A 21841-nucleotide genomic window follows, 5' to 3' on the forward strand; every position below is an offset into this window, starting at 1 on the left:
TTACAGGGGCACCCCATGGAAACAGGGAGCTTGCAGCTAAACTGTGGGTTCAGTGAAGGAAAGCTGCAGGAAAGTTAACTCAAAAGACAGAACTGCTTTCCCTGTCAGCTGACTCTGAAGTTAAAGTGATGTCATTTTCAAGCAAGTGTTCCATTTCACCAAAAGTTTATACTTACTGCTCTTATATACCTTTCTTAGCCTGCAGACATGAGGCATTTCTATTAAAAAAAAAAAAAAATTAAAAGAGGAGTAAACCTGGGCATCTTTTACTTCCTCCACTACCTTCTGTCCATCCCTTCTCCCATCTTGAAATCCCATAGCCTTAACACCCAAATTAGAGACCTTCCTCTCCCCACATATTCAGAGCCTAGAGCGTACATGTAGTTTGCAGAGCACTGAGTGGGCTTAATGTACCATCAGGCTGGAACGTGTTAGGAGCTAATTCTGGGATGCATGAGCACAGGAATTGTCATGGGAACACAGCCTATAATCAAGAAGGATAAAAATTCCAATAGGAAACCAGGCTATGGGAGACTTCCATCATGCTGCTCAAAACAACCCTAAAGAGAGAATTATTTTGCAATTATTTCAAAGGAGACACCATGCCGTGGAAACCCCTGATACAGCAAATTGCCTGTAATTAATGAAAGAGGGAACTTTAAAAGAGTAATTTTTTCTAGTTATGTCCAAAGACATAAACCTGCCCTTCATCTAAACCCACTAATGAAAAAAACCCCAAACATTTGGGGAGTCAGTTTCCCTCTGATGGAAACTCAGCTAGTAAACATTGTGTAAAAATGTTTCCTCACTTTTTTTTTTAACTGACAGAAAAGAAGGTTTCACTTAGCCTACCACATAGTCAGATGCTTCCTTTTAATCCAGTTTCCTTGGGAAATAACAGTTACAAGATTGTGCCATTGTCAGTCCCCATGAGCTCCTTTTGAACTCATTGCCCAGTTTCAACTAAACTTGCAGAGAGATCAAGAGTCCCTTTGCCTTTGATGAATACAAGCAGATACAAGGCAAGCCCCTGTTAATGGAAAGGCCACAGCATGTGTTCAACATATTATTAGACATTAGAGAGTCTGTGTGAGAGGAACAGAAGGACTGAAAACTTTTGTGAGAACAAAAACTACAGCAAGCAAGCTTTAAAAGTGTCACTGCTCAGATAACTTTTTGGGAGTTGCTGTACTAAGCTCCATGATATAAGTACTTGTAATTGTTTTCTAATTCCAACCTGTGCAGGGCCTCCTGATAATTAAAGTGTCAGCATTTCAGTGATGAAAAGCCCCATTGAAAATCAATGTTCAGTCGCCATTGCTGCTTGCAGGGAAGACAGAAAGGTCTTGTGAAGGTCTGCAGAACCAGCTGTGAAAGCCTTCTGTCAGCTTGGTGGGAGGGGAGAGCTGTAAGACCAAACCACCATTTGCAAATTCTCATCCTTTAAACTTAGGGCTGGCTATACAGAAAATCAGAGGCATGTCTTTCATGTGGAGGCCTCCAGAACTGCAGGTCCTGCTTAAAACTTATTTGCAGGTATTGTGCCTGTTCCCATGCCAAGAGAACAGACTGAGTAACCCTGACTGGAAGCTGCAGGGAAGCTCCTCACAGGAAGATCTGTCAGTGTTAGCAATGGCACATCCTCACAGAGCTCAAATGCCTTTTACTGTTCAATGTAGACTTTATTCCCAGTTCTTTGTTAATCAGGGGAATGCTCCTCACCTTGCTTTATGAGTCAGGATAGTGAGATGCAGGGAGACTAAATGGTGACACCAAGGTCACACATTTTGTCAGAGGATGAAGTTAAACCCAAACCCTGAGGGAAGGGGCAGCCTCGAGGTCTCTGCAGGGTGGAAAGCTCTTCCATGTGCTCTCTGCCCTTCTTCCCTTCTCAAATGAGCTCTCTGATTCCTGCTCGCACTTTTCTGACTGTGCTTTGGCCTATCAGGCTTCCCAGAAATGACCATTATGCCATCACTTTTGAAATGACTTTTGAGTATAACCCAGTACAAGACTTGGTATTATAAACCTGCTTACAAAAATGCCTTGCTGCCTTCCCTTAAAGCATTCATAAATTATGTCCAAAAATACTCCAAAGTAGGTGCTAATAGCCTAGATTGATTCTGACTGCATAAAAGACAAGTAATTTCAAATTATGAAAATTAACTACTTACATAATTTGATTTATTCAGTTACAGTCTCTGTGAGGATTTAATGATGGTGCCTTATTCCCAGCTCTGCTGCTGCTGAACTGACAATATATCACAAGTGTGATTCAGAAAGGTCTAGCAAGAATGCTGGGGTGGTATGAGGGAAAAACAGGTAGATGATATAGCAGAACTTAAATTTCAGTCTCTGGCTTATAATTATTCCATCTTTTTCTCATCATCTGTGTTTATCCTACTGCATTTTCGTTTAGCAGCTTCTTTAGGATCATGTTTATTATGTATATTAATATCTATGTTTGCAATCTGATTACATCTTGTACTGGAATTCCTGGCTCAGACTTGCTGGACTTTTGCAATCCATGAATGATTCCTCTGCCTCAGAAATTATTTTCCTGTATCCCTAATCCACACAAGCAGGCACACAGACCCCGAGTCCAGCCCAGCTCCTGCCTCTTGCTCAGGAAGATGAGCCCTGCAGCCACTTGCAGATGCTGGCATGGAGCACATTCATAACTCCCTGTATGGCAAGGAGCATAAAGGGATGGTGGTGGTGTACCTGTGTCTGAGAGGCAGCAAGCTGACAGCAGGAAAACCTGCTTAAACAAGGATTTACTTCTGTAATCAGACAAGAGTCCCATGGCACAGTCTGTGACACAGCCTCCTCCCTGACACAGAGAATCTAAATCTGAAAAGGAGAGACTGCACTAGGAATATTTCTGTCTTCACAGTTTATTTGTGAAGTTGTTACCTTTGTTCTGATAGGGACCCTTCTGCTTGCCACTGGCCTCTGCAATCACTCAGCTAAAAAGGGGTAAAAAAAGAGACAAGCACTTGCACACAAAAAACATTGTGACTTGAGCAAGGGGCACTTAGAATTAACTTGGAACCTAAATTTGCAAACAAACCTAAGGGATAAGAGTAGATAGCTGGATAAACTTCGAGAAGGCAGAAACATCTTTCCAATCTCCTCTTTAGCTCCTTGAAGGCATTATCATCACTTTGATCTAAATTGAATTGACTCCAAGCCAGTTTATTGCAATGTATGAGCTGCTCCCCTGTAGATGCTGGAGATGAGGCTCTTGCCTGAGAGCTCAGAGTGACACAGTTCTTCCTCAAAGGCACCAAATGAGAGGTGAGAACTGATTCCTGTGGTTCCCTCCACCACAGACAGAAGAAAAAGTGATTCTCACTTTCAGGATAGGTTTTAGAGGTAGATGAGGATGCAAAGAAAGCAAGAAAGGTATTTCTTACCCTTTCTTTCCCCCTCCCTACCCTCAACCAAAACCACTTTTTCTTCCCTGCCTGGGAGGTGGCTGTGTCTGAGAAGGAGAACAGTTCTGCCCACAAGGCCCTCTCTACCCCTCCTGGATATCTCCTTGTTGCAATTCAGCTCTTTCTGAGCTGGCAGCAATTGCAGGCAGGAAGAGTCTGAGAAAGGAGTGACAAAGTCTTCTTTACTGAAAGCAAGAGCAATACTTCTTGATCCTTGATCATTGATTACAGCTCTTTAAAGGGCAGAACATCCAGCAATTCCATTTGACAGGTGCTGGGCCAGAAGATTTGTAACAGGAAACACGAGGGGTATGATTTGTTCTCATTACCACAAAAAGAAGATTTTTGTTCCAGTTGAAACAAACAAGTCTTTTATTTCCTGTCTTCTTTTATTACTTCACCAACTTATTAAATTCTTTATTTTTATTTTCTTAATATCTCTGCAATGCCTTAGCTTTTTAGGTCAATGACTCATATCTACAGCTGCATAAGAGCAAACCTCTTCATATAAATGGCTTAATTTTCAGGCTGACCATGTAATTTTATCATTCTTCAAATGATCTATGATTCTCTAGATTAAATGGATGAGTTTCCAGAAAGTAAATGTATTTGGCCGGCACAGACAGAGCTTTATGTCAGGTTCCTGCCAAAGAAGTCTGCACAATATTGTCTCAATAAAAAATGAGAAAGTAAAAATCATTTAGTCACAGGTGTACTACACATTAAGATGCAGAAAAGGTATCACTAAATTATGTCATTGCATAAGTAGTTCCCTCAGTAACAGTTAAGGGAGGAAACTAGTTGGTCACAACTAAAGAAAGTGCAGCTTTTATGAAAAGAATTGGCAATAAAAACGTCAGAATTACACTTGTATGTGAAGTAAGTTCTGATGAATTCAAGCAGCTCCTGCAGTTTCCAGTGCTCTTTCCTGTGTAAATGGTGCTTCATCCCATATGTATTTTCAGCACATCTCTGTCTGAGACTTTAGCTTAGATTCTCTACTGTTGCACTGAATTTCAATCCAGATTTCTGTGCCATTTTCACCAAGGCACCTCCCAGATTTATGAGAGAAGTGAAGATATATGTACTGTTCCCTTCTTTCTTGGTTACATACCTCTTGGATACATGGAAGTCAGATTTCAGCAGACTAATGCCTTCAGGTCAGAAAAATGGTTGCTTTGTCATCTTTCTGCATTTAAGTCCATTTTAATTTTATATCCTCCCAGATAAATTCAGACCAGACCTCCTTTTCCAGTATTTCACACAGAGCTTTGTCATGTAACTTTTCTGATGGAGCAGAGATGAGCAATTTCTAAAAAAGGCTTTGACAGTTATGAGCTGATTGGGTGTGTTGCAATGGCCCTGGAAACTGCAGAGGGTCACCAGTTTATCCTCACCATGCACCCAAGAAGTCAGTCAGCATCCCTGCTGTGTTATCTGAGGAGATGACATGCAAACTCCCTGACCCCCTATATCATCCTTGGGCAGGGGTGTGGCTCTGCCTCTGAATCAGTAAAATGGAAGGAACTGTCACATTTCCAGCCTCCCAGACTGCAGTGGGATGGACACTCAGTAAAACCCAGGTGATACTGCCATAGTGCAGACCACATGAGGCTTTAAAGAAGCATCTCTGAGGTCTGCAGTGGAAAGCATTTTCCAAAGAGAATCAGGACCCATCCTCCTCTTTCTCTGTCTTTCCCTCACAATAGGTCCAAATCAAGCAGACTCACTCCCATTCTTGCAATGGATGCAACACAGACTCTGTGCTTCTGGGGTGTTGTTTTCCCATTTATCATGAGCTGCACCCACCAGCCTTCACAAACAACCCTTGACAAAGAAGAATTTAATGGGATTTTTTGCAAAAGCGTATTGAAAAGGAATGAAGAGTTTGCCAAAAATGTGTTCCTCTCTTCATGTGGATATAAATCAAATCCCTGGGTTTACTTTCTATACTCTTGGATTGCAGCAGAGGTCAGCTCTGCCTGTGCTGGGGATGGACAAAGCAGTTCAAAGTGTGGGTGCCTGCACACCTTGCAACACAAAGCTCTGCTTGCTTCCCACTGCCCCTCACAGCACGAACTTCAGCCCATTCAGGCCCTCCTCTTAAATGGAGATAAAAGGGCTTTGAACCAGAGCATCTCTATCTCCAGGACTGCCATAAAAGCTGGTTAGAGAGCTTTTCTTGCTGCTGCTCTGTGGCTCCAAGCCTGCTTGAGAACAGCCTGTAATGAGCGCAAGGAGAGGGGACTGTGACAGTGGTCCTTGGTGAGGTTAAAAGTGTTGCAAGATGAAAAACCCCAAAGAGCAAGAAGTTATGTCTGGACCGTGCTTTTCAATTACTGAACTATTAGGGAAACAGAAATACTGCCATCCTGTTGCAATTGTCTTCCTTTGCTGCTCTATCAGGATTGTTAAATAACCCTACAGCTGTGCTCAATAATGTTTGGTTAAGGTTTGTTCTGGCAAAAAAAAATTGAGTGTATCTACAAAAAAATTTACTTCTTTAAATGGCATTATCTTGGTGGATATATGGTCCACTAAAATTCTTATTTCCTCTACCAGTTACAGTGGTTCTTTAGCTCTTCAGAACACAAGACAAGAAACATTTTGAAGCTGAAGGCAGAATGTGTTGACAAATACTCTCTAGTCTAACCATATAAATCTGCAAATGTCCAAGACATGTTTTTATCCTCTCTTCTTTTTTAAATTACTGCTACATTGAGATTTTTTTGTTAATTGTCATTAGTGATTGACACACTTTGCAGACTTTTGAAGTTAGAAATTAATGACTGCTTTTGTGAAATTAGATGTCATGCTTTCAACAGAAATTTTTCATGTAACCAGTGATGTGTGCCATTGAGACAGCAGCTGCTTCTGAAGGATAGTATCTAAAAAACCCCAAAGAATCTCACTGTAAATCTAATGCCTGGTTTTCCTAAATAATACTTTTCACACTTTTCTGGTCTTTTTTGAATTTAGCTTCTTAATACTAAAAACCAGATGACGTTTCAGTGCATCTAAGCACTCCTTTTCTTTGTTCTGTTTGGGAGATTTGGTAGATTGAAATGACAAAATGCGGTTTGCTTATTTCTTATAGTTGTATATAACAAGAAATGAGTGCCATTAGTCTAACAAACTACCAGAGGAGCCAATAAATAATTTCAGCACAAGATCAAGGATAGGACTAATGAGCAGCAGACTTGACTTGTTACCTGAGAATTGAGAGAAGAAACATAAGCCCACTAGAAAGAGGTGATTAAGGTGCCCCTTCATAGTGAACTTGCACTCTGTGTGCAGTTGTGCTGCCCAGCTCCAGCCCTTAGGAGTGTCAGATGAATGTCAGGCAAAGCAAGAAAAGCCATTTTTCATTTTAGTGCTTGTTCCTCCTGATGGCATTATCTGTTATAGGTCAAGCAGCTACAGCTGACAGCTTCATAGGTCATCTTAAAAACAAGATATACACTCAGAGCTGTTGCTGCTGATTAAAGATCACATATCTAAATGCAGATGACACTCCTGGCTTTCGGGTGACTACGGGGGATTTGGAATTCCAGTGGGAACAGCACATTGTGTCCCAATACCTTGTACACACACAGCCCAGGCTGTTGTTCACGAGGGACTGTGTAACTGCCTCAGCAGAGAGCAAACTGTGTTCTGGAAAAGTGACAGCATTTGTAAGGCTCCTATTCTTTGTTGTTACAAGGGGATCTGGATGGTCCAACGCTTACAGGGGCTGGCTGCCACTACAGACAGTCACAAGCAGGCTTCTCACTTAATGCCCTCTTTACCTGTCTGTCTTTGGCAGCTGCATCCAAATGCAGGTATTTTGCAGGTCAGATTTGTCTTTACAGAGAGTTCAAAGCACCACTGACTTTGTGCCAAAAACTAATGGATGCATCCTGGGCTCCTCATCTTGCTGTTTCACTTTGTCATCTGTCCAGTGATAACTACCTAGCTCTGGGCTGAGGAGAGTCTGATCTGCTTTTCCCAGGGAGAATTCTTAGGGTGTCTCTAGGCCACTGACAAAATCTGAAATGCAAACAAAAAACTTAATCCTGAATCACAAACCTCAGAAACAAACAGAAGAAGATGTCTCTCTTGCTGAGAGTTGCCTGCTCCCTGGCTGAAGTGGGACTGGTGCCCACTGTATTCCTGTTAACTCCATCCAGAGCAGTGTGAGCAAACAGCTGTGCCCATACTCTGTGGCCTGTAACACAGGGCCATGTGGCTGAAAGACATCATCACTGTTTTTCAGAGATTTTATGGTTCAAAAAACCTAAACTGACATGAGGGCTCAATCAGTGGATTGGTAGTTTGATAGCCTAATATCAAAAGGGGAATAAATTGCACACCTTTGGACATGGCACGAAGGTTTGTGAGCCCTTGAGAGTAGAACTACTGGAAATGTGCTGGAAAACACCGTGCAGCATAGAAAGGTCCCAATCTGGGTGTGGTCCTGGCTATTGTGCTTATTTGGAATGGTCTCCTCAACAAATCACCTCTAAATGCACATCTGGCTTTTGTCTTGAAAGGAACTGATTGGTTTTCTGCATAACAGGGTCCAAACAAACTCAAACTGATACAGCTTTGATGATCAGGAGAGATAGAGACTTAACAGCAAATCAGAGAAGTGACAGTGTAGACACAGATCCTTATTAATAGTAAATGGTTGTTTTTTCTAGATGTAAACATCCTAAAATATTAATTAAAAAAAAAAAAAGCCAAAACCCCGTAATCACACAAGGCTTTGGTCTGGATGAAAAGAGACACATTTTGCCTTTTACAAAACAGCAGGGGCCCTTTTTGCCACTGGCAACTGTCAATCTTCAGGTAATTTCATAATGAGACCTGCAGTACAGTCTTTGAGAAGAGTAAGACTAGAATGGAAGAAAAAATTAAAAGCCCTCAGTAAAAGGCAGAGTGAAAAGGAGCTTGATTTATGACCCTAATGTAAAAATTCTTTGTGTGGAAGAGATGGTAATGACACCATTATGTTGGGCAAGCCCAATACAGAAGATTGTTTATGTAGATACAAGTGTTAGGACAGAATGGAAGTCATTTCCCTAGGAAAGAAATCAACAGCCTTAAATGCATCTTTTACAGACACCTAAATGCTATTAGACTTCTAAAGTTTGACTTTCCTCTTTTCTTGGAGGATAATTATATTATTTGCTTGTTTTCTCTGGTACATTTGAATTTTTTTCTGTGACACTAAATAATTTCTGTCATTTTTTGCCCCTGGGCTGTTCCCCTGGTTCCTTCCCTCACTGATCTGGGGTTGACACTGGCCCCATTATGGGCACCAGGCTCTGCCTGCCTGTGCTTGGCTGTGTCCCCTCTGTGAGGAGTGCCTGTGCTGGGGTCACCTGGGCTCCCAGCCCACGTCCCCCTTGCAGAGCAGCCCTGCTCTCCCTGTTCTCCAAATGCCCAGGCTCAGGATGTGGATAGCCATGTAGCAGCTTTCCTAAAAGGAGTCACCAGTGACATCATCAGGACATGAATCAGCTCTGTGATATTGCTGGGGTGTCAGCTCTGCCCAGCCTGTCATTTACCCTGTTAAATTTGCACTCTTGATTGTTCCTGCCCAAGAGCATCCCTGATACTGGTTCTATTCAGCTGCATTTTTAAGACGGCTTTTAATTCTAACTCAGTTGTTCCATCCATTTGTTCCTCCCCAACCTTTCATCACCTGCACGATAACCAACTTCAGAGGTTATTCCCTCAGCTCAACTGTTAATGAATAATTAAACACTAATTTTTATTAAACTATTAATTAATACACTTCAGGGTACCCAGGAGAGTCTCATGAACAATCACAAGTGGTGTAAGGTTGATAACTTGACAATAGTTAGTATAATGAGCTATTTTTGATTAAAGCTTTCCAGATAATGGTACATACTCCTGGTATTTTCACCCAACACACACTTATTGCTTTCTGTCTGTGGCACTGTTAAAAGCTTGTGCTGTATTTACCAGGATTTATTATAACACAAATTAGAGGAAGAGACTCTGATAACTGACTGGGCTGCATCTCTAAGTGATACTGATAAGGTCCAAGTTAGCCTACATCCTTTAGTGGTCGAGTTACCAATAAACCATGGCCTAAAATCTCTCTCAAGGATGATATTTTGATCACAGACCTCCCTGTTTCTGTTATCTCTGCTGGTTTCAGAGCACCCCCTCCTCATCAGTGACTCAGTGAGCCACAGTCATCGCAGTGAGGTGACAAACTTGTACTCCGTGGGCTCCACCACTGCCTACTGCAGAGGTTTCTCCAAGCCAGGCTGATCTTTTATAATCTAGCACAAAGCTGAGGATAGGAAAATGAGTATTGATAGCTACTTCACCCCACCCTCCCTATTAAATTTAGAGGTAATCTTAGGCTTAATACAAATAAACTGGATGGGTTTAATGCTATCAAATCAACAGTGCTAGGTAAAAGAAAAAAAAGAATGTGTTTCTCTCCTCCTAGAGGAAGGATCACTCTTATATAGTGAAAGATCCAATTACAGCCCAAATTATGGCCATCTAGAGACTAGCTAATGTGGTTATATTGCAAATAAATCATCTGCACTTAAAACTAGAAAATGCTTGTTTTGATGTATTACAGCCACCCTCCAGTAAGTGTCACGCACAGTGGGGTCTGGATTCAGGCAGAAACAGCAACCCAAAGGATTATTGCTGCCCACCCAGGCAGGGCAGTGCTTCCATGTGAGTGCAATCAGCAGCACTCCAGCAAGTCAAAACCCAGGAAACTCAAACAGAGGAGGATGAGGACGGATGGGCTGCCTGACACCTAATTGCTGTGAGGCAAGCAAAACAGCAGGACTGGGAGGACAGAAGATGCAAGGTGATGTGAAGTCATGTTCTGCTGCTGGCCATAAGGGTGATTGACTGAACAGCGTGTCCCCTGTCAGAGGGAGGGAACAATAAGCAGGAACATTTGGCATTCCAGTCCATGAGAAGACCCAAGCCAGCTGTCCTGCTCTGCTCATCAACTGCTGCAGGAACCAACTACAGACAGCTCTAGGAAGAAAGGAAAAGGAATACAACTTGACTAAAATGAACTTTTATTTCCACTGCTGAGAAGAAGGGGAAAGGGGATGCTGACTCTTATCGTTTTGCCTGTAATTGTTATTGCAGACACGACTGTGTTACAGGTACAGTAATTTAATACTCTCAAATCCTATTTTGAAGGTCAAAGTGTTCTAACATCGTCATATTTTTGACTGTGACTTACAGCAGCAGAGTTTGGAAGTTCTCCTCAAGTCAGGAGAAGCTGCCAAATGAAACCACACTTCAATAGGTACAAAGTACCCTTTGGCAGAATTCCATCAAATTATAATCCCCTCTCATTACTGCATAAACATTTCTGGGTGAGGTAGCCAGTTCCAACCCTTCTCACTCATGTCAAAAATCTACGTACTGGATCAGATATTTCTGTGATTCCTAGTTTTCATTTCTGCTCTCCTTTCCTATTTCTCCAGCAGGTCAACATCCCAATGTTGCTTCACATTTCACCACAACTTTTTGTTCATTCACATGGGTTTTGTATTGGCACCATGGAGCTGTTCTGTGTGTTTGTGTACATATGTAATCACAGATACCTACTTATTTATGCAAGTAGGCAGCTAAATCACCTTGGCCCCTCTTTGCACCTCACAGCTTAATAGCAGGATTGTCACTCTGCAGTCCAGTATTCCCTGTGGCAGAGAATGACTTTTTAACAGTTAGGCACTTGGGGCATAACTGCTGTGTTTGTGCATGAGCCAGCTGACTGGCTGATTCTCTTTAGATGTTTTCATCATCAAACCATTCTATTTTCCACAATCAACACAAATTCAGTTCAGTCAAAGCCTGAAAAGGTAACACTGCCATTTAAAATAGTGGAGTAACGCTTTCTTACAAAATACGATGAATTAGGCACAAGATGCTAGGAACAAAAAAGAAAAAAAAATTAGGCACCCATTTTTTCACTTTGATAAGTCTTGTCTTAAATTTGGGGGTGCTTGCCACTCAAAATTTTCAAAGCTCATCTTGCATTTTGACAAGAAGAAACAATACTTAAAGTCAACAAGGTTACTTTTCTCATATTCTGATAGAGCTTTTCCAATCCTCCCTTTTGCAGAGGAGCCAGTGATGTGGGAGTCCTTAGGCTGGACTTTTTGTAGTGCTGAGCAGCTGATGCTTCATGGCAGAGCAAGGCAGTTTAAAATTAGCCATCCTGCTTTTAATTTTGGGTTTTTGCCCTCTCCCCTATGGCAAACCTGCAAATGCACACACAGGGATGTGCACCTGTAGGAGGCAAACCCAGTTTCATAACTCTTCCATTTCCAAGCAAGCTTCCAAAATTACCATGTGACACACTCCTACTGCAGGCAAGGCAAACTCAAAAGTGTTTAGTCGATTCTTAGGATGTCAGGTCTGCATATTTCACTGTACTCCCATGTGCTTTTCTTCCTCCAGTAAGTGCAGAACCAAGGTCCTGAAGAGAATGTTGAGGAAATGACCTCCAATTCCATTCTCTTACTCCAGCATTAATTTATAACATGAATCATCAAGAAAATAACACTTTAAATACAATAGATATAATATACAGTCCCAATATTTTCTAAAATGTGCCCTGGTTTTAATTAAAATGTGAATTGTACAAGCAGAAGGACTTGTTCCTCTGCCAGGAGCAAATCTCCAGCCATGGACATCAAATGCCCATGGAAAAAATATTTTGTTTTTGTCATGCATTGAAACTTCTCCAACTTTATTACATTTGGAAACAGAATGTAATAGCAGAGGGCAACATTATGTCTGACATATATAATTAGTTTACAAAAAAAAATACAACCAGAGGACACAATTTTGATAGAACCACTTTTTTCACACAGTAGTTGCAGGATAATGGAGCACATTGATCCTTTTTGCTAAATGGTATGACAAAGAAAATGAGCATTTGTATAAAAATGCCATAACAGTTGAAGCTTGAATTAGGGAGTCTGTAACCTTTGCTTGTGCTTGTAAATTGCCCTGCAGATGAGAATGTGACATCAAAAAAAAAGAGAAAGGCATCCAAAGCCAAGAGATGAAGAGATGCAACCCATCAAATACTGAAATGCTTTATGCATATGTGTACCCAATGTTAATCACTTCAGATCCTATAGGGCAAATTGCCTCCAGCAGTTTCTAAAGTTATATCACAGGTTAAATGGACACCCACAGATAGAGATTAGTCATTTAAAAGAAAAAGGTATAAAAACTGATTTCAACTGCTAAAGCTGTCTTAGTCAGTTTTTCATGCATTTTGAAGCTGTGCCTTTTTTACCCTGTTTCTGGGTGAGGGATTAATAGCAGGGCCAAACACTGAAACTGGCAGCATATAAGGCTTTTTCCCAGTAAATACCTTAGAGAAAATTGGGCAAAAAGGAGTTACTCTTTCAGATCAAATAAATTCATTTGTCTCTTTTAACAGCTGTGCATCAGTAAGTCATAAAAAATATCTGAATTTTAATCACTTATGCTCTCTCAAACACTAGAATAGTGGTTTGTCACCCTCAGATGTGGAATTAGTACAAAATGACATGAGAGATGTCCTGTACCCCGAGCTCAGGAGGAATCTCAGTGCTGAGGAGTCAGATTCTGCATGCAGTGGGTGCCTCCTGCCTGACTGAATTCTGTCAGTCTGGATGAAAAAACAGGCAATTTGGAGCTCTCAGGGAACGATGGAGGACGAAGCATACAAAGAAACTTGCTTATTTGCAGGTTTCACTGAGGGCAGTGACAGCTGTAGAGTCCAAAACTTCTGGGAATAATAATAATAATAATAATAATAATAATAATAATAATAATAATAATAATAATAATATATCCAAAACAAAGGCTTGATTAATCTCCTCTTAAAAAAGCAGACTTTTAGCTAAGCCAGAAATCCTCTTTTAGATATTGTATTAACTTTTTGCAATAGCTTGGAGCTGATAACCTTTTTCTCTCCTTTAACATTCCAGGTGCTTCAGTCTCCACAATCAAAAAGAAGAAACTCACAGCTATTTATGAGAGGCTTGGTGGAAATCTGAAATTTGCAGAAATTCCACCAAAGAGAGAAGGTGTGAATGGTAACTGTGAAGAGGCTGAGGTACCAAGAGCAGTTTACTTATAGTACCTTGAAGCAACCTGTACATTTCCAAGTGTTCAGAAAGTAATAATCCTTGGAGTTACTAATGCTCTGAGCAGTGCTGCTGACCAATCACTTAACCCCTTGAAGTCCTATAGCTGAGAAAAAAATGACTCCTAATTCTATATTCCTGTTTCATGCAACACTGCAAGAAGTGAAGCGTGCAGCGTCAGCAGTTGGTATGATCATAAACAAAAATAATTTTTTCAGCCCCTAAGCAAAGTACTTGTCTCTTGGGTCAACAGATCTTAGAATTTAACAGACCAAATGAACCAGCAAATGCATGTTTTATCCCATTTTAATGCTAACAAGATAAATGATGGATGAACACAAGTTTTTAGAAGATTAATTTAAATACAGATGTAATCACAGCAGGCAGCAGTTCAGAGCAGAAACTGTGCCAAGTCCATGTGAGGTCCTGCCTCTCTTCTTTGACTACTGGGACTCATTTCCAAGGCAAGGTCCCTAAAATATGTGCCCAATAGCAAATATTTTAAATCCCTCCTTCCTTTTTCCTTTCCCCTGCATTGCTTGTAGTCCTCTGTGGCTCAAAACCTCAACTCTCAAGTCCTGCACTTGGACAGTATCAGGTATTTGCATGTGAAGGTGAATATGCTCATGCATGTATGGGTAGGCAGATTAATGTGTGATTGACTTCTCAGAAAGGAAAGAAACAAGATCAATAAAGAGCAACAGAGTCTACCTTGAGCTAAGTTTTTCCCAAGTCAGACTTGGAAGTTTAGCCCATATTTTACAGCAAAGTTCAGGTCAGTAATTTTTATCAACGATGCAACTGATGCTCTGATTTTCTCTTGTTTGATGAGAGTAAGACAGTCTTTTCTCCATGTATACATTGATTTTTTTTTTAACTAAACTCTCAATTTTAATTTTCCTCAGTTAATATCTGCTGGATTAATAGTCCAAAAAGAAGAACAGCTTATAGTAGCAAGCATAAGCATCTATGGAATTATAATACCTAACAAAGACATTTAATTTCCTAAAGTTGGTTTTCATAATGTGCAGAAAGCCCGGGGTTGCCCAGTCTCATAAAGCATCCAACCAACACAGGGACTGTATAAAATGAATATCCTCTCAAACAAAAGCCCTCTGGATTATGAAGCTGTACGAATTGTGTGACCTGTACAAACGAGAGCATGCTTCTATCTCTGAAAAAGCAACTAAATAATTAAAGGGGTAAGAAACACTACTTGGTTCAGATGATCTCTTGGCAGAATCCATCCAAGTTGAATTAGGATGAAAACAGAAGACAGTTCACTTGTTAACATCATAAACTAAAGAATTCAAAGCCTAGTCGGAATCTCAGCCATGAATGCCAGCATACAAAACCTGTCAGCCTACAGGACTTCATGTGTGTAGCACACACACATCTTTGCTGTATTACTGGCAAAAATTAAAAGAAAAGCAAATTCAAGAGGATGCTGCCACAGGAAATCTCATCTATGTTCAGGTTGGTAAGGCAAGTAAACATACTCACAAGGCTAGTATGAGCTAGGAACGTTTTCCTTCCTCAGTCCAACTTTAGGAAAAAGCAGAACAGTCGTCCTCTGTTCTGAACCCCAATATTTCAAGTTCTCCGGCAGCACAAGATCAGATAATTAACAAAAACCAAAGGATGACGAAATGAAGCCAGATAAATAACAAATATCTACATACATAAGCACACAGCAAGCAAGATAATGAAAAGTTAGCTAGATTTACCGTTTTAATTATCCAAGTAGGTGGTTTGTTTGGGTTTGGATTTTTTTTTGGGGGGGGTGGGAAACATCGGGCGCTGTTTTCACGAGGATTCCTCCATACGCATCGGGAGCGCGGAGAGCGAAGCCTTCCCCTCCGCAGCCGGCGCTGCCCCCGCCAAAAATGAAACGAGAGAAGGCGGGGAGGGGCGGGGAAGCGGCGGCCGGCGGGGAAAGCTCCGGCGCCGCCCCGAGCGCTCCGTGCCCGGCGCTGCGGCCGCGGCGGCTCCGCGCTGATCGCAACGCTGCCGGGGCCGAGCCGGCGCGATACCCGGTGTGGTGATGCCCGGCGGGATGATGCCCGGTGTGATGCCTGGCAGGATGCTCGGCGGGATGCCCGGCGTGTTCCCGGGATGCGCCCCCCTGCATCGCCGGTGCGATGCTGACCGCGGACCCCGCGCTTGTGCCGCCTCCGCGGCTCCAGGGCTGGGAGGGGCCGCATGGAGTGGGGGCGCCCTGGTTTATCCTAAATTGGGTGGAAAGGGTGCTGCCTGGAGCAGGGATGAAGGGGAGGTCTGTTTCAAGCGCCCGGCTTGTGTGGGATTTGGGATCTTCGCAAGTGCGGGTTCGTGGGTGAGGCTGTTCATCCGCTCCGGGATGTTACGGCCGGGCTGTGAGGAAGGGGTGCCAGGGTGCGTGTGAAGTGGCGCAGAGGTGGACGAGCGTATGCTCAGCGCTTCTGCAGAGAACAGCGCAGCTGTCAGAGTTGTGTGCTTGGCCCAGCAGGACCTGGGGTGGGTGATGGCTGCCGAGGAGCGCAGACACGCCTGGCAGCTGTGACCCGAGCCCCAGCCCTTCAGCACCACCGGCGCTCGCACACCCACTCGGTGCCTTCTGTCCCCCTCTGCTTCCAGAGCTGGGACTCAGACTCAGCTCCTCTCCGTGGCTGTTTCCAGCCCAGCATCGGAGAGGGCTGAGTGCCACACACACACAACCTGTTAGCAGGCACTGCTTTGAGCTCCCCTTTGCATGCTGCTCGCGGTTCCCTTCCATGGTGCACGTTTTACCTTGGTACCAAGTAATCCAGAGTGCCACTCAGTGCCCTTTCCTTTAGCTCAGGATGTTTATTGTTTACTTGGACCTCTATTTATATGTTTTTTCTTTCTGAAGCAAACCCAAAATGAGTTTCAGTGAAACCAGCCCCTACATCCCATTGCAAATATTTACTCCACAAAAGCTTAAAAGAGTTGAAAGTACTAGAAGGAAATTTCTAGTGTTGTTTGTTAAGAAAAGCAAAGCTTTTAAAGACAGAAGTTCTATAAACTACCTGCATCACACAGCCACATTGTAACTTCTTCAGTCTAATTAGATGCAGTTTCCCCGGGTCGTTTGGTGCCTGCCAGGTGCTGAACTTGCTGCTTAGGACCTGTCTTCTGCAGGCTTTTAAAGTTCCAGTTTTGTATGACCTGAACACCTTTTTGCCTTTTGCAGGTTTTGGCACCAGTGGCTACAATCTCCTCTCTCAGCTGCATGCATCAATGGCTACTGTTTGAATTAATGTATTATACCTCAAGTGGCCTTAGAAATGGCAGAAATAATAGCAAAACATTCCTGCTCTGTCCGTTGGTCCTCACGAGTAAGAGTCAACTGTTTATGATTAATCTCTGCACTGTAGTCTGCATCTGGTGTTAGATTGATGCCATTACACTCAGTCCAGCAGGAATGTGAAAGTGCCTCTCTGGAACTGACAATTTAGTGTATTATTTTTTTGCTTTGTCTGTAAACCTTTAAAATACATTTTTCCTAGGGAAAACTGCCTGATGACATTGATGGTGGCAGAAACTCTCTGGTCATTCCCAAAACAGTATGCAAGGGCATTGGATGTCACAGTGAGAGCAAGTAGTCTCTCCATCTCCTTCAAATATCTCCTTAGGACCTCTTGCTTCCTGTGGTGTTTGCTGAGAGTTTGCTCGTTGTTATTTTGTGTGCTGTTTTGGTTTCAAACTGTGGCTCATCCTCAGATTGTGTCCTGCTCAATGTAGTGACATCTTGTTCAGCTGCTGTGCCTCACAGAAATAGATTTGATGGTAGCAAGGGGCTTTTCTGTTCTGATCATATCAGGTAGCAATTTAAAGCTTATTTTTCTGAGCCCTTTTTTTTTGTCATTGTCTCTTACACAGGAATGGTCATGCTGGGGCAGGCGGAAATTCTTTGTGAGTCTGTTGTTTTCTCCCTGAGGAGGACTGGCAGTGGGTGCTTAGGAAAGGAGTACAAGACCTGGGCAAATACAGGGAGATCCTTGTCCTGGAACACCCTCTCATCTGGCTGAGGCTTAGGCAATGCAGGTTTGAAATACTTCCTATGCCTTTGTATCTAACCACCTTGAAGGATCTTTTCTTAAAGTGTCTACAGGTGGTTTTTGAACACATTTCTGCTTTTGGTATCTGCTCCATCACTCCAGCAAGGCATTCTACAGCACACATAGACATGGTGCTTATGGAAAAGTATTTCTTGATTATTTTAAACTTCTTTCCAAAAACATGTGTCAAACTGAAAGTCAAGAAGTGGTGGGAAAGTTTTACTTAGTTTAAGTGATATTTGGATTAGTTTAGATAAAGTAATTTAATTCCCTGCATGAATTAAAAACAAAAAAATATGGAAATGGACAATTGAATTGTAAACGACTGCATTCAGGGTTTATTTAGGAAAGAATGTCCACACATCCTATGTACTTAAATCTAAATTTTTTGAGACAGTCTTTTTGCCCTGAATTTGCATGACATCTTCTGCATTAAAGTCTTTATCCTGGCCTTGGGCTCTAAGACACAATGACACTAAAGTGGTAATAGTGGATTGTTTGAATGGTAAATAAAAAGAAAATTTTAAAATTATATGGTGGCTGGTGTGTAAAGCTGGTATTGGAGAAGAGCAGGGCAGGAAATCCTCAGTTTAACACCTTGATTGAAATTCAAGTATCCAGCTGTAAAGTCCAGGTTGCTTTCTTCCTTCTCAAACTCTGCCTCACATGGTTATGTAGTGAAAGAAGGACTAGAGCTTCTTTTTAAGCCACCATCATTTGTAAACTCTCCTCCCTTCTTGACAGTGTAGACTTGATACATCTGAAACTTTCGGGGGTTTCCATCACATTTAAATTCCCCTTGTGCAATAAATCAGGTGGATAATTTGTATTTCCTGTATGGCATCCCTTTGCAGGCTCTTTTCCTTCCTGGGAGGTTTCTTTCCAAGAATGTTAAGAAGCTTTAGTTGTCTGCTGCTGCTTCATCCTTTCGCATTCACTGGTGTGGATCAGGTTGCTAAGTTTGCTTGCAGATACCTTTCCTCTCTTCTTGGGTTGTAACTGCAGCTCTGGACGTTAATCAGATTGGGATGCTGGAGTTTTTTCCCTCCTGTCCTTCCTCCTTACCTCTCATATTACCTCCTTACCTCTGCTAATACCAACTGTGACAGAGGGACAAAGGAAAGTTTTAGTGAGGTTTTTACAGTTGTGACACCACTATGCACTCCATCAGATCTCCCCTCGAAGCATTTGCTTTCTGGGGAGTGGAGAAGAGGCCCTGAACACATTTGTGTGGATATAACCAAAGACACCAAACACAAGATAAAACAGCTGGAACTGATGTAAGAAATTAATGTGGCAGATACTGCTGTCAGAAAAATTTCCTCCCAGTGGGTTTATGAAAGGCAAGTATAAAAGTGGCTGTTTAGTCTCTGGGGCCACACTGTCTTGTGCAAGAAGCTTCTCCTTGGCAGTGGCATTTATTAGGGCCATAACTCAGCACTGCAGGGGATGCACATCATTTTTTGATTTTTACTGCTGCGCTCTTAGAAGAGATCTAGCTGACCATTTCCCCCTGCTTTTAAATCCCTCTACACTTTTGCTTTCCTTTCAGAGCATATCTGTCTGTTGTGCATATCTTCATTAGCTCATATTGGGGTGAAGGGAGACTGAATCAGTGTGACACAGAGATTTGGGGCAGCCTCAGCCCTAGGACAAACCGCCCTCAGAGCAGTGTGAGGGGTCTCAATGGCTTCATGGACAAGAAAGATGAAAAGGAGCTGGCGGAACAGTGTTTTGCATCAGAGCCATCTTTTGTAGCTGTTGCCGAGTCCCAGGATGACCTAGAGCCTGATCCCTCACAGTTCTTGCCTTTTCAACTTTACCATAAATATCTACACATTTGGGATAAACTGTGCCATGCAGATGCCAAGTTAGCTTCAGCTGGATGACATGTCTTATGATGTTATTATTTACAGTATGATGTCTAGAGAGGTGAGAGTTGACTCTGCACAGCCATCATGTGCTGTGGTGTGCCCTTTGCAATACCAGGTGCTCAGCATCTCTCAAAGTCAGACCATTTGTTTGCATCCTTTAATTAAAACACTCTTAGTTCACTTAAAGGCCGATTATGAAGCGAGAATGAAGATTGCTGCTTAGGAAAACAGATGATAATTTCTGCTTAATGAAATGTGTGTGTGTGTCACTGCTATCCATCTAAGGAGGGGAAAACGTGAAGATGTTTGTTCCCTGTAAAAACATTTACACTCCATGTATTCATACCTGCTCTCATCACAGGGGCCAAGGCATGAAGCTCAAGGGGGCCCTCCAGCACATTTAGCTATGGGGCAGGGCATGGGGTGTTGCTCTTCTTGAAAGAAAACTGGAGGAGCTAAGGCTGCCTCTTGGAATAAAAAGGAAATGACACACCTACTATGTCAGATGGTGGTGGGAAAGGAGATGCCCAGCACCTGGGGACTGAAGAAGAAGACTGGAATTCTAAAAAGCATGAATGTTGCCTCACAATGGACAGAGAAAGCAGAATGCAGTGAGAAATCACTCAGAAGAAAAGCACGGGTCTTATTGTCACCAGAAAAATTCATTTGAGTTTTCAGAATGTGGGAACTGGATTTGACACACAGCTGAGAGGGAGGACAAGGATGCTTATATCCTAATTTATTATGTCAGCAAGGAGTTTATTACCTCTTTCTTAGATTTAGTATCTTCCATTCCAGTTGTCCACTGGGACTTCAGTGGCTTTCTTCATGCCAGCATATACCAGAGTGTATATTCATGTACTGAAAGAACTACAGAGGCTGCCAAAATCCCTGTACTTTCCTCAGTCTTTCAAAAGTGAGGATGTTGTCCGTATTTCATATATTTCTAAAGTTCAGATTCTATGAAAAACAATTATTTATCCAAAGTGATAACTGCTTAAGAGGTAGTTGGATATGACAACCCTGAGTTGACATGGTGGTGTTTGGTCAAAGGTTGGACTCAATGACCTTAGAGGTCTTTTCTATCCTTAATGATTCTGTGATTTTATGAAATCTATTTTTAATTATAACAAAGAACATAGAAGAACTTTAGATGGGAGCCAGTAGAAACCTCGATCATTTTCACTGTTCCATTACTGGCTAACTGCATTTAACAGATGACTTATTTAGACAGATTGCTGTCTCTGGGAATGCATGTTTTTTGTCTTCTGAAAATTGTGTTTTCCACTTGGCTGGGTGCTGCTGTTCTGTCAGCTGCTGTGATCATGTTTGCACACATGCACACACACACAAACACACTGAGCCTGGTATCAGGGCAACATCCCACTGGAAAAGGAGGAGTTTGACCAACAACAGGGAAAATTGCTAATCACAGAGAAAAAATGGTGTACAACATCCTGACAGCTACAGTAATAGTGCCCTTAAAGCACATCATTAAGCCCATTAAAATTCTATGATTTGATGAAGAGGTTAAAAAACCCCCTAACATTCTGATGTTACTACACTCCTTCCCTTTGGGTAGTTTAGAGGCATTTTGTTCAGACTTCTGTCTAGAAAACCCAGAACTTCATTCCCTCCAATGAGTTACCAGAATAATTTTGATAAGAAGCACTCTGGTCTCTGCCCCAGGGTGCTGACCAGTTACTGGGCTGATTTTGTTCTGATTCAGATTTGTTGAAGATTTACTGAAGTCTGTGGGGCTCAGTCACTTTAACTGAGAATGAGAATCTTTGTCATATTCAAGACAGTTTTAAAAGTAATAAAAACTTGCTGAAGGGAATAACTGCCTCCACCTGATGTAAAAAAAAGCAGATCTAACAATGCAAATGTTAAGAGTACTTAGATCTGTTTTTTTCAGTAAAGAAAAAGTCATCCATATCAGTCATCAGGAATGACAAAGGAGGTTTCTACATCACCTTATTCAAAATGAACTTAGGATCTCTGCTGGAGAAGAATAACAAAAAGACAGCCAAACAGCAGAGGAGTAATAAAGCAAGTCTTCCAAGGTTAATGGCTAAATGGTGTACATGCATTTATTTTGGTGCTGTCAAGTCTACTATCCCTTGCTCTAACCTTTTTTTTACACTTTTCATGGACACTTGTCATGATTTTGACTGAATGACACCAACATGACTTTTTGCACAGCTAGATCAGTATTTGCCACTGTTTGCTTCAACCAAGTGCTGACTGCCACAAAGACTGCAGGACTTCTTATTTTAAAAAATTCTTCTCCCCTTCCCTTACCCTTCTTC

The 21841-nt window shown here is 42.0% G+C and overlaps 1 protein-coding gene across 1 annotated transcript in view; it reads right to left on the reverse strand.

The window, feature by feature from the left end:
• The window catches only part of HTR1F (5-hydroxytryptamine receptor 1F), a 101448-nt gene extending 86058 nt beyond the window's left edge, over positions 1-15390 (reverse strand). The window contains exon 1 of the mRNA XM_058799942.1: positions 15322-15390. The gene's annotated coding sequence lies outside the window, so the exon portion shown is untranslated. The remainder of the gene's footprint in view (positions 1-15321) is intronic.
• Positions 15391-21841: the final 6451 nt, after the last annotated feature.

The sequence above is a fragment of the Ammospiza caudacuta genome, chromosome 2, assembly GCF_027887145.1.
Source record: "Ammospiza caudacuta isolate bAmmCau1 chromosome 2, bAmmCau1.pri, whole genome shotgun sequence".
Taxonomy (NCBI): Eukaryota; Metazoa; Chordata; class Aves; order Passeriformes; family Passerellidae; genus Ammospiza; species Ammospiza caudacuta.